Here is a 14,955-nt window from a genome sequence, read left to right as displayed (position 1 = left end):
CGCAATTACTCCTAAACGCAGAGGGAAACTTTGGAGTTGCACACCTGAGCCCGCGGGGAGAGTCTCTCCCCGCCATTGGCGGGGAGACCCGGCCTGGTGCTCGGGGCGCCCGGAGGGTCCCAGAGAGAGACACGGAGGGCACGGAGGTCTCCCAGCTGCCGTTGCCCGCCCCGTGGGACTAGGGATTGCCGGAGATCTCGGAGAGGACCGGGGCGGGGGAACTTTCAAAGGCGGGTCCGGCGACCCGGTGGGGAAGCGCCGGAGCTCCGCCAGGCAGCAGACAAAACTCTCAGTCTGCCCGTAGCAGAGGGGCCACGCTGAGCACTCAGGGCTCCCGGCAGAGGCCCGGACAGAAGCCCAGAGGGCGGGGCGACCCCCAGCTGCCGTTGCCCGCCCCGGGGGACTAGGGATTGCCGGAGATCTCGGAGAGGACCGGGGCGGGGGAACTTTCAAAGGCCGGATCGGCGACCCGGAGGGGAAGCGCCGGAGCTCCGCCAGGCAGCAGACAAAACTCTCTGTCTGCCGGTAGCAGAGGGGCCACGCTGAGCACTCAGGGCTCCCGGCAGAGGCCCGGACAGAAGCCCAGAGCGCGGGGCGACCCCCAGCTGCCGTTGCCCGCCCCGGGGGACTAGGGATTGCCGGAGATCTCGGAGAGGACCGGGGCGGGGGAACTTTCAAAGGCCGGATCGGCGACCCGGAGGGGAAGCGCCGGAGCTCCCCCAGGCAGCAGACAAAACTCTCTGTCTGCCGGTAGCAGAGGGGCCACGCTGAGCACTCAGGGCTCCCGGCAGAGGCCCGGACAGAAGCCCAGAGCGCGGGGCGACCCCCAGCTGCCGTTGCCCGCCCCGTGGGACTAGGGATTGCCGGAGATCTCGGAGAGGACCGGGGTGGGGGAACTTTCAAAGGCGGGTCCGGCGACCCGGAGGGGAAGCGCCGGAGCTCCGCCAGGCAGCAGACAAAAATCTCTGTCTGCCGGTAGCAGAGGGGCCACGCTGAGCATTCAGAGCTCCCGGCAGAGGCCCGGAGAGAAGCCCAGAGGGCGGGGCGACCCCCAGCTGCCGTTGCCCACCCGGTGAGGCTAGGGATTGCCGGAGATCTCGGAGAGGACTGGGGCTGGAGAGAGTTCCAGAGACCCAGCTTAGTAGCCTAGGGGGAAGCCCTACAGGCTCACAGAAGCCTTAGGGAAAGCCTCTGCACAGCACCAGTAGAAGGCACCCAGCCGCCAGCCACAAGGCTGGAAGACCCCAGGGCAAAAGCAGCATAGCTAGGTGTACTAACCACAGACTGTAGAAGATGCCCCCCAATGGAGTTCCTGTAGCAAGGGATGATGGGGGCATCCCTTGAACATCTTCCCTATTCTGCCTGACAGTAATAGGTGCCTGGCGTATGGTCCCCAGGAGAGAAAAGGAGAAAGAAAAGGAGCCATTACCTTGAAAATCCCCCCACTGGGGTTCCTGTAGCAAGGGATGATGGGGGCATCCCTTGAACATCTTCCCTATTCTGCCTGGCAGGAATAGGTGCCTGGCGTATGGTCCCAGAGAAAGGGAGCCATTACCTTGAAAATCCCCCCACTGGGGTTCCTGTAGCAAGGGATGATCGGGGCATCCCTTGAACATCTTCCCTATTCTGCCTGGCAGGAATAGGTGCCTGGTGAATGGTCCCAGAGAAAGGGAGCCATTACCTTGAAAATCCCCCCATTGGGGTTCCTGTAGCAAGGGATGATGGGGGCATCCCTTGAACATCTTCCCTATTCTGCCTGGCAGGAATAGGTGCCTGGCGTATGGTCCCAGGAGAGAAAAGGACAAAGACAGTGAGAAAGAGAAAGACAGTGAGGAATTTTCCGCCAGTCTGGGGGACATTCTACCCAATTGCATCCTGGAGCCATTCTCCCAAGAAGGGGTTCCCATACTCCACCAAAGGTTAGAGTTTGGTACTTCCCTTGAACTGGAGTCCCGAGTGGGACTTTCCTCGCAGTTCAGAGCGTGGTCAGGTGCCAGAGGGAGGGATCCCAATCCAGCCTTAGGAAAAGAAACCTTCCACGGGAGTCTTGGAGATTTGCGGCCGTCCTAATGACTTAAGTGGCCGACCCGCGCCCACGTAAAATTTGTCTATTAGAGATAGAGTCAGGAAGGAATGGATTAATTCATTCTCCATCACCCTGAGGCTTAAGGTACTGAATCTCTTCAAGCTGAATGCCACAATTTGCCCCATAGAGTAGCCATGGGCAGCAAACGTGGATTCATACAGCCATCCAAGAAAGTTCCCGATGGAGCAGTGAATCTAGATCCATCCTTGAAAAAGAGAAAGGCATAAGGAAGAAAAGGGCACTTACCAGAACTCGAGCTCACAAGCCGATAAAGCAAGTCCCCGTACGGGCCACCAGAAATGATGCGGGATCGGTGAGCCGAGGAGTCGAAAGAAAGATTTCTTAGACTCTCAAGATCTGGCAGTAGTGCTCTTTTATTTAGAGAATAGTGAGGAATAGCATGGGGACAGGACCCATGGGCAGGCAGAGCTGGTGTGTGGGGACAAGACCCACGGGCAGTCAGAGCTCCTGCTGCTGCCCCCGCTGGCATGGGGACAGGTCCCATGGGCAGGCAGAGCTAGTGTGTGGGGACAAGACCCACAGGCAGTCAGAGCTCCTGCTGCTGCCGCTGCTGCTGCCCCCGCTGGCATGGGGACAGGACCCATGGGCAGGCAGAGCTGGTGCGTGGGGACAGGACCCACGGGCAGTCAGAGCTCCTGCTGCTGCCGCTGCTGCTGCCCCCGCTGGCATGGGGACAGGACCCATGGGCAGGCAGAGCTGGTGCGTGGGGACAGGACCCACGGGCAGTCAGAGCTCCTGCTGCTGCCCTGAGTTGAGGGTTAGGGCTAATTTTATAAGGCATGGGTACGTGACTTATTTTTACTGGAAAAAAAAAGAAAAGATGATGTAAAAAGTCATTAAATGATTTCAGTGCAGATGGGGTCTGGTTATTGTGCGGTCATATAACTTTAGATACGAATCTGGCCATATAGATCGGCATGCAGGTGAGGATGCCCCAGGCTTCTCTCCCTGGGGCGGTCCTAATTCATACCATAAAAAAAGTCCACTGGGTCGTATAGTTTGGCATGTAGGCCAGGTCACCTTGGGCTTCTCTAGCTGGGGCAGCCTTAATCCACATCAGTAGCCACTCACATTTTTCAAACAAGTTTAAATAAACATGAGAGTACATAGTAGAAACCTGAGTTGAGAATCATAGGTGGGAGGTAAGGAATCTGACAGGTTGCAGTCAAGGTGTCATCCAGGGGTGCCTCTGAAGCTTGACTGAGGCTGGAGGAGTGCCGGGGTCCCGCCCCGGCGGAGTCCAGGTTCCTGAGGGGTGGACGGCGTCGGCACGATGAGTGAGGGGGAAATAAAGGGGACGTGAGACTTGGGTTGGTGTTAGCAAGTCCGACTTTACTGTGCACAAGTGTCGTTTATATATTTTTCAGGATTAGTACAGAAATAGTTCTACAAATATTCTCAGAGAGATAAGGAAATAAAAAACGAGCACAAGAATATTTATTAGCATTCTATTCTATAGAGCATAAGGTTAATGGTAGTCTTCTCCGCAATTAACTGGTGTTTGTTTTCTCTAAGCTAAAGGAGATAGGTACCTAGGCGTCTGTTGTGATTCATGGTAAAGTTAAATCCAAGAGAGAAGGTCCAGGCCTCCGGACAGGACAGCAGTCCGTCTGGTTGCATCCTGGTGGAGCCATCCCTGCCTCCCTCAATCATTTACGCTATTAGTGTAGACGGTTAATGGGAACAAAAGGCGACTCCAGGGTGTCTTATCCACAGGGCTATCTGCATTCTCAGCGGGCAGTTAAACATCTTTACATTTCTGCGCCCTTTAGGGGGTGAAAGCATTCCTTTGTCTTTTAGATTGTGGAGCTAACAGTCCCTTAAGCACACTGCCAGAGAAAGTATCACTTTGTTAGTAAAGTAAAGGGCTGAAAAGCTAAGCTAAACTATGTAGCTTCAAGAATAAAAAAGAGAAATAAGTACAGACATAACCTTGCTAGAAAGCATGCATATAATTCAGAAAATATCAGGGGTGTCGGCCGGCCATTCTTCACCGAGGGGCATCCCTGCACCCCTCGGCCCTTCTACTCATCAATTATTTATTATTTATTGCTTTTAGGAGAAAACCTCTATAGCATTTTAACAGAAAGCAGAAGGTCAAGAATAATATATAGATACTTCTTGATCATCCAATTAACCAGCAAACTTAGAAGGACCATGCATATATATTTAGACAAAGAACTGGAGGGAGAAGGAAACATTAACCAGATGGAGGCCATAAACCTGATTCGACATCTTATCTGGGCAGGATTCCTTTCTGATTGTCTCAAATGGGACTGTGTGCTCCTCCAATAATTAACTGAAAAATATCTTGAAAGTTACCTGCAGGTGGTCACATTCTCTTATGCTATCTAATTTTCCCAGGAGATAGTGCCTCCCAAGCAGCCACCCAAAGGAGTGAAAACTGGAGGTTAAGAAAGGAAAAGGAATGAAGGGCAGTTAGAAGCAGCACAGGTTTCAGAACTATGTGAGGGGCTGGCCGGTTATTCTTCACCAAGGGGCGGCCCTGCACCCCTCAGCGTTAATCGGCTGGTCCCTGTCAAACAGCCAATCAAATGATGTAGCCACGGCTCCCAGCAGAGGAGCTGCTTCCAAGATGACTCACTCACATGACTGGCAAGTCGATGCTGGCTTTTGGCAGGAGGCCTTAGTTCTTCGTCATGTGGCGTCTCCATAGGGCTGCTTGAGTCTCCTTAAGGTTCCACATGGCCACTGACTTCCCCAGCGCAAGTGATCTGAGAGAGAGCAGGGCCAAGCTGCACTGTCTTTAATGATACAGTCTTGGAAGCCACACTCCATCATTCCCACACTTTTCTTGGTGACACAGCTCAGCCCTATTCTGTGTGGAGGGGACAACACAAGGGCGTGACTACCAGGAGGTGAGAATTGTTGGAGGTCAGCTTGGAGGTGGGTGATCATAGAAGTTAATTAATTTAAAAGTGAAGTAATGCATGCCTAGTGGATGGCAAGCAGTTAATTTGTGAACAAGAGAAGGCAAAAGGGAGAGAAATTTTAAAACAGGGGTTGAAATGACTTGTGTGGTTAGCGTGCTAAGGAATCAATACGAAGTTACTGAAAGTATTGCTTAGCAGCTGTTGAAGTTAGACAATGGTATTTTAGACATTTGGATAACTTTTTATTTGAATGTTTTATATGCTATTTTCCCCCCTGCTTAGGATCAGCAAAGTCTCTTCTAAGTGATCAACGAAGACAAATGTTCCAGAAATACCTAGAGGAAAAGCGACTGAAAAAATTGAGAAACCTCAGCGATGACCACTTATAGTGGGTGTTTATAGACATGATAAGCCTATTTTTCTTTCACGAATACCAGCACACCAACCAAAAAAGGTAAATTTAGTATCATAACTTGATATTCAGGAATAGTTCTTAACCAGACTCTTCTTTAAGAGATTATACTTGAGGAATTCCAAGATGGCGCCGTGAGTAGTCCTCTTTGTCTCTCGCCCTTCGAGTCTACAATTATTTGGACACTTATCGCTTGACAAAGGATATCCAGACAGCATCTCAGGACGTCTGAGACACCCACGCGACTATACATCGGAAGGCGGACGGACTTTCCTCCGGGAGGATGTGGAAATAGGTGAAAACTCTCCGACCCCGACGGGCAGCCTAGTACCCGCAAGCGGCTTTCTTCCAACGGACGCCCCCAGAGGATCCACACACATCTAGGGCAGGAGCGAGAACACAACAGAGGAGCGACGGTGGAAACAGGTGACCAGAACCCTACTTAAACCCCCCGCAATTACTCCTAAACGCAGAGGGAAACTTTGGAGTTGCACACCTGAGCCCGCGGGGAAAGTCTCTCCCCGCCATTGGCGGGGAGACCCGGCCTGGTGCTCGGGGCGCCCGGAGGGTCCCAGAGAGAGACACGGAGGGCACGGAGGTCTCCCAGCTGCCGTTGCCCGCCCCGTGGGACTAGGGATTGCCGGAGATCTCGGAGAGGACCGGGGCGGGGGAACTTTCAAAGGCGGGTCCGGCGACCCGGTGGGGAAGCGCCGGAGCTCCGCCAGGCAGCAGACAAAACTCTCAGTCTGCCCGTAGCAGAGGGGCCACGCTGAGCACTCAGGGCTCCCGGCAGAGGCCCGGACAGAAGCCCAGAGGGCGGGGCGACCCCCAGCTGCCGTTGCCCGCCCCGGGGGACTAGGGATTGCCGGAGATCTCGGAGAGGACCGGGGCGGGGGAACTTTCAAAGGCCGGATCGGCGACCCGGAGGGGAAGCGCCGGAGCTCCGCCAGGCAGCAGACAAAACTCTCTGTCTGCCGGTAGCAGAGGGGCCACGCTGAGCACTCAGGGCTCCCGGCAGAGGCCCGGACAGAAGCCCAGAGCGCGGGGCGACCCCCAGCTGCCGTTGCCCGCCCCGGGGGACTAGGGATTGCCGGAGATCTCGGAGAGGACCGGGGCGGGGGAACTTTCAAAGGCCGGATCGGCGACCCGGAGGGGAAGCGCCGGAGCTCCCCCAGGCAGCAGACAAAACTCTCTGTCTGCCGGTAGCAGAGGGGCCACGCTGAGCACTCAGGGCTCCCGGCAGAGGCCCGGACAGAAGCCCAGAGCGCGGGGCGACCCCCAGCTGCCGTTGCCCGCCCCGTGGGACTAGGGATTGCCGGAGATCTCGGAGAGGACCGGGGTGGGGGAACTTTCAAAGGCGGGTCCGGCGACCCGGAGGGGAAGCGCCGGAGCTCCGCCAGGCAGCAGACAAAAATCTCTGTCTGCCGGTAGCAGAGGGGCCACGCTGAGCATTCAGAGCTCCCGGCAGAGGCCCGGAGAGAAGCCCAGAGGGCGGGGCGACCCCCAGCTGCCGTTGCCCACCCGGTGAGGCTAGGGATTGCCGGAGATCTCGGAGAGGACTGGGGCTGGAGAGAGTTCCAGAGACCCAGCTTAGTAGCCTAGGGGGAAGCCCTACAGGCTCACAGAAGCCTTAGGGAAAGCCTCTGCACAGCACCAGTAGAAGGCACCCAGCCGCCAGCCACAAGGCTGGAAGACCCCAGGGCAAAAGCAGCATAGCTAGGTGTACTAACCACAGACTGTAGAAGATGCCCCCCAATGGAGTTCCTGTAGCAAGGGATGATGGGGGCATCCCTTGAACATCTTCCCTATTCTGCCTGACAGTAATAGGTGCCTGGCGTATGGTCCCCAGGAGAGAAAAGGAGAAAGAAAAGGAGCCATTACCTTGAAAATCCCCCCACTGGGGTTCCTGTAGCAAGGGATGATGGGGGCATCCCTTGAACATCTTCCCTATTCTGCCTGGCAGGAATAGGTGCCTGGCGTATGGTCCCAGAGAAAGGGAGCCATTACCTTGAAAATCCCCCCACTGGGGTTCCTGTAGCAAGGGATGATCGGGGCATCCCTTGAACATCTTCCCTATTCTGCCTGGCAGGAATAGGTGCCTGGTGAATGGTCCCAGAGAAAGGGAGCCATTACCTTGAAAATCCCCCCATTGGGGTTCCTGTAGCAAGGGATGATGGGGGCATCCCTTGAACATCTTCCCTATTCTGCCTGGCAGGAATAGGTGCCTGGCGTATGGTCCCAGGAGAGAAAAGGACAAAGACAGTGAGAAAGAGAAAGACAGTGAGGAATTTTCCGCCAGTCTGGGGGACATTCTACCCAATTGCATCCTGGAGCCATTCTCCCAAGAAGGGGTTCCCATACTCCACCAAAGGTTAGAGTTTGGTACTTCCCTTGAACTGGAGTCCCGAGTGGGACTTTCCTCGCAGTTCAGAGCGTGGTCAGGTGCCAGAGGGAGGGATCCCAATCCAGCCTTAGGAAAAGAAACCTTCCACGGGAGTCTTGGAGATTTGCGGCCGTCCTAATGACTTAAGTGGCCGACCCGCGCCCACGTAAAATTTGTCTATTAGAGATAGAGTCAGGAAGGAATGGATTAATTCATTCTCCATCACCCTGAGGCTTAAGGTACTGAATCTCTTCAAGCTGAATGCCACAATTTGCCCCATAGAGTAGCCATGGGCAGCAAACGTGGATTCATACAGCCATCCAAGAAAGTTCCCGATGGAGCAGTGAATCTAGATCCATCCTTGAAAAAGAGAAAGGCATAAGGAAGAAAAGGGCACTTACCAGAACTCGAGCTCACAAGCCGATAAAGCAAGTCCCCGTACGGGCCACCAGAAATGATGCGGGATCGGTGAGCCGAGGAGTCGAAAGAAAGATTTCTTAGACTCTCAAGATCTGGCAGTAGTGCTCTTTTATTTAGAGAATAGTGAGGAATAGCATGGGGACAGGACCCATGGGCAGGCAGAGCTGGTGTGTGGGGACAAGACCCACGGGCAGTCAGAGCTCCTGCTGCTGCCCCCGCTGGCATGGGGACAGGTCCCATGGGCAGGCAGAGCTAGTGTGTGGGGACAAGACCCACAGGCAGTCAGAGCTCCTGCTGCTGCCGCTGCTGCTGCCCCCGCTGGCATGGGGACAGGACCCATGGGCAGGCAGAGCTGGTGCGTGGGGACAGGACCCACGGGCAGTCAGAGCTCCTGCTGCTGCCGCTGCTGCTGCCCCCGCTGGCATGGGGACAGGACCCATGGGCAGGCAGAGCTGGTGCGTGGGGACAGGACCCACGGGCAGTCAGAGCTCCTGCTGCTGCCCTGAGTTGAGGGTTAGGGCTAATTTTATAAGGCATGGGTACGTGACTTATTTTTACTGGAAAAAAAAAGAAAAGATGATGTAAAAAGTCATTAAATGATTTCAGTGCAGATGGGGTCTGGTTATTGTGCGGTCATATAACTTTAGATACGAATCTGGCCATATAGATCGGCATGCAGGTGAGGATGCCCCAGGCTTCTCTCCCTGGGGCGGTCCTAATTCATACCATAAAAAAAGTCCACTGGGTCGTATAGTTTGGCATGTAGGCCAGGTCACCTTGGGCTTCTCTAGCTGGGGCAGCCTTAATCCACATCAGTAGCCACTCACATTTTTCAAACAAGTTTAAATAAACATGAGAGTACATAGTAGAAACCTGAGTTGAGAATCATAGGTGGGAGGTAAGGAATCTGACAGGTTGCAGTCAAGGTGTCATCCAGGGGTGCCTCTGAAGCTTGACTGAGGCTGGAGGAGTGCCGGGGTCCCGCCCCGGCGGAGTCCAGGTTCCTGAGGGGTGGACGGCGTCGGCACGATGAGTGAGGGGGAAATAAAGGGGACGTGAGACTTGGGTTGGTGTTAGCAAGTCCGACTTTACTGTGCACAAGTGTCGTTTATATATTTTTCAGGATTAGTACAGAAATAGTTCTACAAATATTCTCAGAGAGATAAGGAAATAAAAAACGAGCACAAGAATATTTATTAGCATTCTATTCTATAGAGCATAAGGTTAATGGTAGTCTTCTCCGCAATTAACTGGTGTTTGTTTTCTCTAAGCTAAAGGAGATAGGTACCTAGGCGTCTGTTGTGATTCATGGTAAAGTTAAATCCAAGAGAGAAGGTCCAGGCCTCCGGACAGGACAGCAGTCCGTCTGGTTGCATCCTGGTGGAGCCATCCCTGCCTCCCTCAATCATTTACGCTATTAGTGTAGACGGTTAATGGGAACAAAAGGCGACTCCAGGGTGTCTTATCCACAGGGCTATCTGCATTCTCAGCGGGCAGTTAAACATCTTTACATTTCTGCGCCCTTTAGGGGGTGAAAGCATTCCTTTGTCTTTTAGATTGTGGAGCTAACAGTCCCTTAAGCACACTGCCAGAGAAAGTATCACTTTGTTAGTAAAGTAAAGGGCTGAAAAGCTAAGCTAAACTATGTAGCTTCAAGAATAAAAAAGAGAAATAAGTACAGACATAACCTTGCTAGAAAGCATGCATATAATTCAGAAAATATCAGGGGTGTCGGCCGGCCATTCTTCACCGAGGGGCATCCCTGCACCCCTCGGCCCTTCTACTCATCAATTATTTATTATTTATTGCTTTTAGGAGAAAACCTCTATAGCATTTTAACAGAAAGCAGAAGGTCAAGAATAATATATAGATACTTCTTGATCATCCAATTAACCAGCAAACTTAGAAGGACCATGCATATATATTTAGACAAAGAACTGGAGGGAGAAGGAAACATTAACCAGATGGAGGCCATAAACCTGATTCGACATCTTATCTGGGCAGGATTCCTTTCTGATTGTCTCAAATGGGACTGTGTGCTCCTCCAATAATTAACTGAAAAATATCTTGAAAGTTACCTGCAGGTGGTCACATTCTCTTATGCTATCTAATTTTCCCAGGAGATAGTGCCTCCCAAGCAGCCACCCAAAGGAGTGAAAACTGGAGGTTAAGAAAGGAAAAGGAATGAAGGGCAGTTAGAAGCAGCACAGGTTTCAGAACTATGTGAGGGGCTGGCCGGTTATTCTTCACCAAGGGGCGGCCCTGCACCCCTCAGCGTTAATCGGCTGGTCCCTGTCAAACAGCCAATCAAATGATGTAGCCACGGCTCCCAGCAGAGGAGCTGCTTCCAAGATGACTCACTCACATGACTGGCAAGTCGATGCTGGCTTTTGGCAGGAGGCCTTAGTTCTTCGTCATGTGGCGTCTCCATAGGGCTGCTTGAGTCTCCTTAAGGTTCCACATGGCCACTGACTTCCCCAGCGCAAGTGATCTGAGAGAGAGCAGGGCCAAGCTGCACTGTCTTTAATGATACAGTCTTGGAAGCCACACTCCATCATTCCCACACTTTTCTTGGTGACACAGCTCAGCCCTATTCTGTGTGGAGGGGACAACACAAGGGCGTGACTACCAGGAGGTGAGAATTGTTGGAGGTCAGCTTGGAGGTGGGTGATCATAGAAGTTAATTAATTTAAAAGTGAAGTAATGCATGCCTAGTGGATGGCAAGCAGTTAATTTGTGAACAAGAGAAGGCAAAAGGGAGAGAAATTTTAAAACAGGGGTTGAAATGACTTGTGTGGTTAGCGTGCTAAGGAATCAATACGAAGTTACTGAAAGTATTGCTTAGCAGCTGTTGAAGTTAGACAATGGTATTTTAGACATTTGGATAACTTTTTATTTGAATGTTTTATATGCTATTTTCCCCCCTGCTTAGGATCAGCAAAGTCTCTTCTAAGTGATCAACGAAGACAAATGTTCCAGAAATACCTAGAGGAAAAGCGACTGAAAAAATTGAGAAACCTCAGCGATGACCACTTATAGTGGGTGTTTATAGACATGATAAGCCTATTTTTCTTTCACGAATACCAGCACACCAACCAAAAAAGGTAAATTTAGTATCATAACTTGATATTCAGGAATAGTTCTTAACCAGACTCTTCTTTAAGAGATTATACTTGAGGAATTCCAAGATGGCGCCGTGAGTAGTCCTCTTTGTCTCTCGCCCTTCGAGTCTACAATTATTTGGACACTTATCGCTTGACAAAGGATATCCAGACAGCATCTCAGGACGTCTGAGACACCCACGCGACTATACATCGGAAGGCGGACGGACTTTCCTCCGGGAGGATGTGGAAATAGGTGAAAACTCTCCGACCCCGACGGGCAGCCTAGTACCCGCAAGCGGCTTTCTTCCAACGGACGCCCCCAGAGGATCCACACACATCTAGGGCAGGAGCGAGAACACAACAGAGGAGCGACGGTGGAAACAGGTGACCAGAACCCTACTTAAACCCCCCGCAATTACTCCTAAACGCAGAGGGAAACTTTGGAGTTGCACACCTGAGCCCGCGGGGAAAGTCTCTCCCCGCCATTGGCGGGGAGACCCGGCCTGGTGCTCGGGGCGCCCGGAGGGTCCCAGAGAGAGACACGGAGGGCACGGAGGTCTCCCAGCTGCCGTTGCCCGCCCCGTGGGACTAGGGATTGCCGGAGATCTCGGAGAGGACCGGGGCGGGGGAACTTTCAAAGGCGGGTCCGGCGACCCGGTGGGGAAGCGCCGGAGCTCCGCCAGGCAGCAGACAAAACTCTCAGTCTGCCCGTAGCAGAGGGGCCACGCTGAGCACTCAGGGCTCCCGGCAGAGGCCCGGACAGAAGCCCAGAGGGCGGGGCGACCCCCAGCTGCCGTTGCCCGCCCCGGGGGACTAGGGATTGCCGGAGATCTCGGAGAGGACCGGGGCGGGGGAACTTTCAAAGGCCGGATCGGCGACCCGGAGGGGAAGCGCCGGAGCTCCGCCAGGCAGCAGACAAAACTCTCTGTCTGCCGGTAGCAGAGGGGCCACGCTGAGCACTCAGGGCTCCCGGCAGAGGCCCGGACAGAAGCCCAGAGCGCGGGGCGACCCCCAGCTGCCGTTGCCCGCCCCGGGGGACTAGGGATTGCCGGAGATCTCGGAGAGGACCGGGGCGGGGGAACTTTCAAAGGCCGGATCGGCGACCCGGAGGGGAAGCGCCGGAGCTCCCCCAGGCAGCAGACAAAACTCTCTGTCTGCCGGTAGCAGAGGGGCCACGCTGAGCACTCAGGGCTCCCGGCAGAGGCCCGGACAGAAGCCCAGAGCGCGGGGCGACCCCCAGCTGCCGTTGCCCGCCCCGTGGGACTAGGGATTGCCGGAGATCTCGGAGAGGACCGGGGTGGGGGAACTTTCAAAGGCGGGTCCGGCGACCCGGAGGGGAAGCGCCGGAGCTCCGCCAGGCAGCAGACAAAAATCTCTGTCTGCCGGTAGCAGAGGGGCCACGCTGAGCATTCAGAGCTCCCGGCAGAGGCCCGGAGAGAAGCCCAGAGGGCGGGGCGACCCCCAGCTGCCGTTGCCCACCCGGTGAGGCTAGGGATTGCCGGAGATCTCGGAGAGGACTGGGGCTGGAGAGAGTTCCAGAGACCCAGCTTAGTAGCCTAGGGGGAAGCCCTACAGGCTCACAGAAGCCTTAGGGAAAGCCTCTGCACAGCACCAGTAGAAGGCACCCAGCCGCCAGCCACAAGGCTGGAAGACCCCAGGGCAAAAGCAGCATAGCTAGGTGTACTAACCACAGACTGTAGAAGATGCCCCCCAATGGAGTTCCTGTAGCAAGGGATGATGGGGGCATCCCTTGAACATCTTCCCTATTCTGCCTGACAGTAATAGGTGCCTGGCGTATGGTCCCCAGGAGAGAAAAGGAGAAAGAAAAGGAGCCATTACCTTGAAAATCCCCCCACTGGGGTTCCTGTAGCAAGGGATGATGGGGGCATCCCTTGAACATCTTCCCTATTCTGCCTGGCAGGAATAGGTGCCTGGCGTATGGTCCCAGAGAAAGGGAGCCATTACCTTGAAAATCCCCCCACTGGGGTTCCTGTAGCAAGGGATGATCGGGGCATCCCTTGAACATCTTCCCTATTCTGCCTGGCAGGAATAGGTGCCTGGTGAATGGTCCCAGAGAAAGGGAGCCATTACCTTGAAAATCCCCCCATTGGGGTTCCTGTAGCAAGGGATGATGGGGGCATCCCTTGAACATCTTCCCTATTCTGCCTGGCAGGAATAGGTGCCTGGCGTATGGTCCCAGGAGAGAAAAGGACAAAGACAGTGAGAAAGAGAAAGACAGTGAGGAATTTTCCGCCAGTCTGGGGGACATTCTACCCAATTGCATCCTGGAGCCATTCTCCCAAGAAGGGGTTCCCATACTCCACCAAAGGTTAGAGTTTGGTACTTCCCTTGAACTGGAGTCCCGAGTGGGACTTTCCTCGCAGTTCAGAGCGTGGTCAGGTGCCAGAGGGAGGGATCCCAATCCAGCCTTAGGAAAAGAAACCTTCCACGGGAGTCTTGGAGATTTGCGGCCGTCCTAATGACTTAAGTGGCCGACCCGCGCCCACGTAAAATTTGTCTATTAGAGATAGAGTCAGGAAGGAATGGATTAATTCATTCTCCATCACCCTGAGGCTTAAGGTACTGAATCTCTTCAAGCTGAATGCCACAATTTGCCCCATAGAGTAGCCATGGGCAGCAAACGTGGATTCATACAGCCATCCAAGAAAGTTCCCGATGGAGCAGTGAATCTAGATCCATCCTTGAAAAAGAGAAAGGCATAAGGAAGAAAAGGGCACTTACCAGAACTCGAGCTCACAAGCCGATAAAGCAAGTCCCCGTACGGGCCACCAGAAATGATGCGGGATCGGTGAGCCGAGGAGTCGAAAGAAAGATTTCTTAGACTCTCAAGATCTGGCAGTAGTGCTCTTTTATTTAGAGAATAGTGAGGAATAGCATGGGGACAGGACCCATGGGCAGGCAGAGCTGGTGTGTGGGGACAAGACCCACGGGCAGTCAGAGCTCCTGCTGCTGCCCCCGCTGGCATGGGGACAGGTCCCATGGGCAGGCAGAGCTAGTGTGTGGGGACAAGACCCACAGGCAGTCAGAGCTCCTGCTGCTGCCGCTGCTGCTGCCCCCGCTGGCATGGGGACAGGACCCATGGGCAGGCAGAGCTGGTGCGTGGGGACAGGACCCACGGGCAGTCAGAGCTCCTGCTGCTGCCGCTGCTGCTGCCCCCGCTGGCATGGGGACAGGACCCATGGGCAGGCAGAGCTGGTGCGTGGGGACAGGACCCACGGGCAGTCAGAGCTCCTGCTGCTGCCCTGAGTTGAGGGTTAGGGCTAATTTTATAAGGCATGGGTACGTGACTTATTTTTACTGGAAAAAAAAAGAAAAGATGATGTAAAAAGTCATTAAATGATTTCAGTGCAGATGGGGTCTGGTTATTGTGCGGTCATATAACTTTAGATACGAATCTGGCCATATAGATCGGCATGCAGGTGAGGATGCCCCAGGCTTCTCTCCCTGGGGCGGTCCTAATTCATACCATAAAAAAAGTCCACTGGGTCGTATAGTTTGGCATGTAGGCCAGGTCACCTTGGGCTTCTCTAGCTGGGGCAGCCTTAATCCACATCAGTAGCCACTCACATTTTTCAAACAAGTTTAAATAAACATGAGAGTACATAGTAGAAACC

This window comes from Equus caballus, chromosome 20 (assembly GCF_041296265.1).
Source record: "Equus caballus isolate H_3958 breed thoroughbred chromosome 20, TB-T2T, whole genome shotgun sequence".
Classification (NCBI taxonomy): domain Eukaryota; kingdom Metazoa; phylum Chordata; class Mammalia; order Perissodactyla; family Equidae; genus Equus; species Equus caballus.
Note: the sequence above shows the minus strand (reverse complement) of the source record.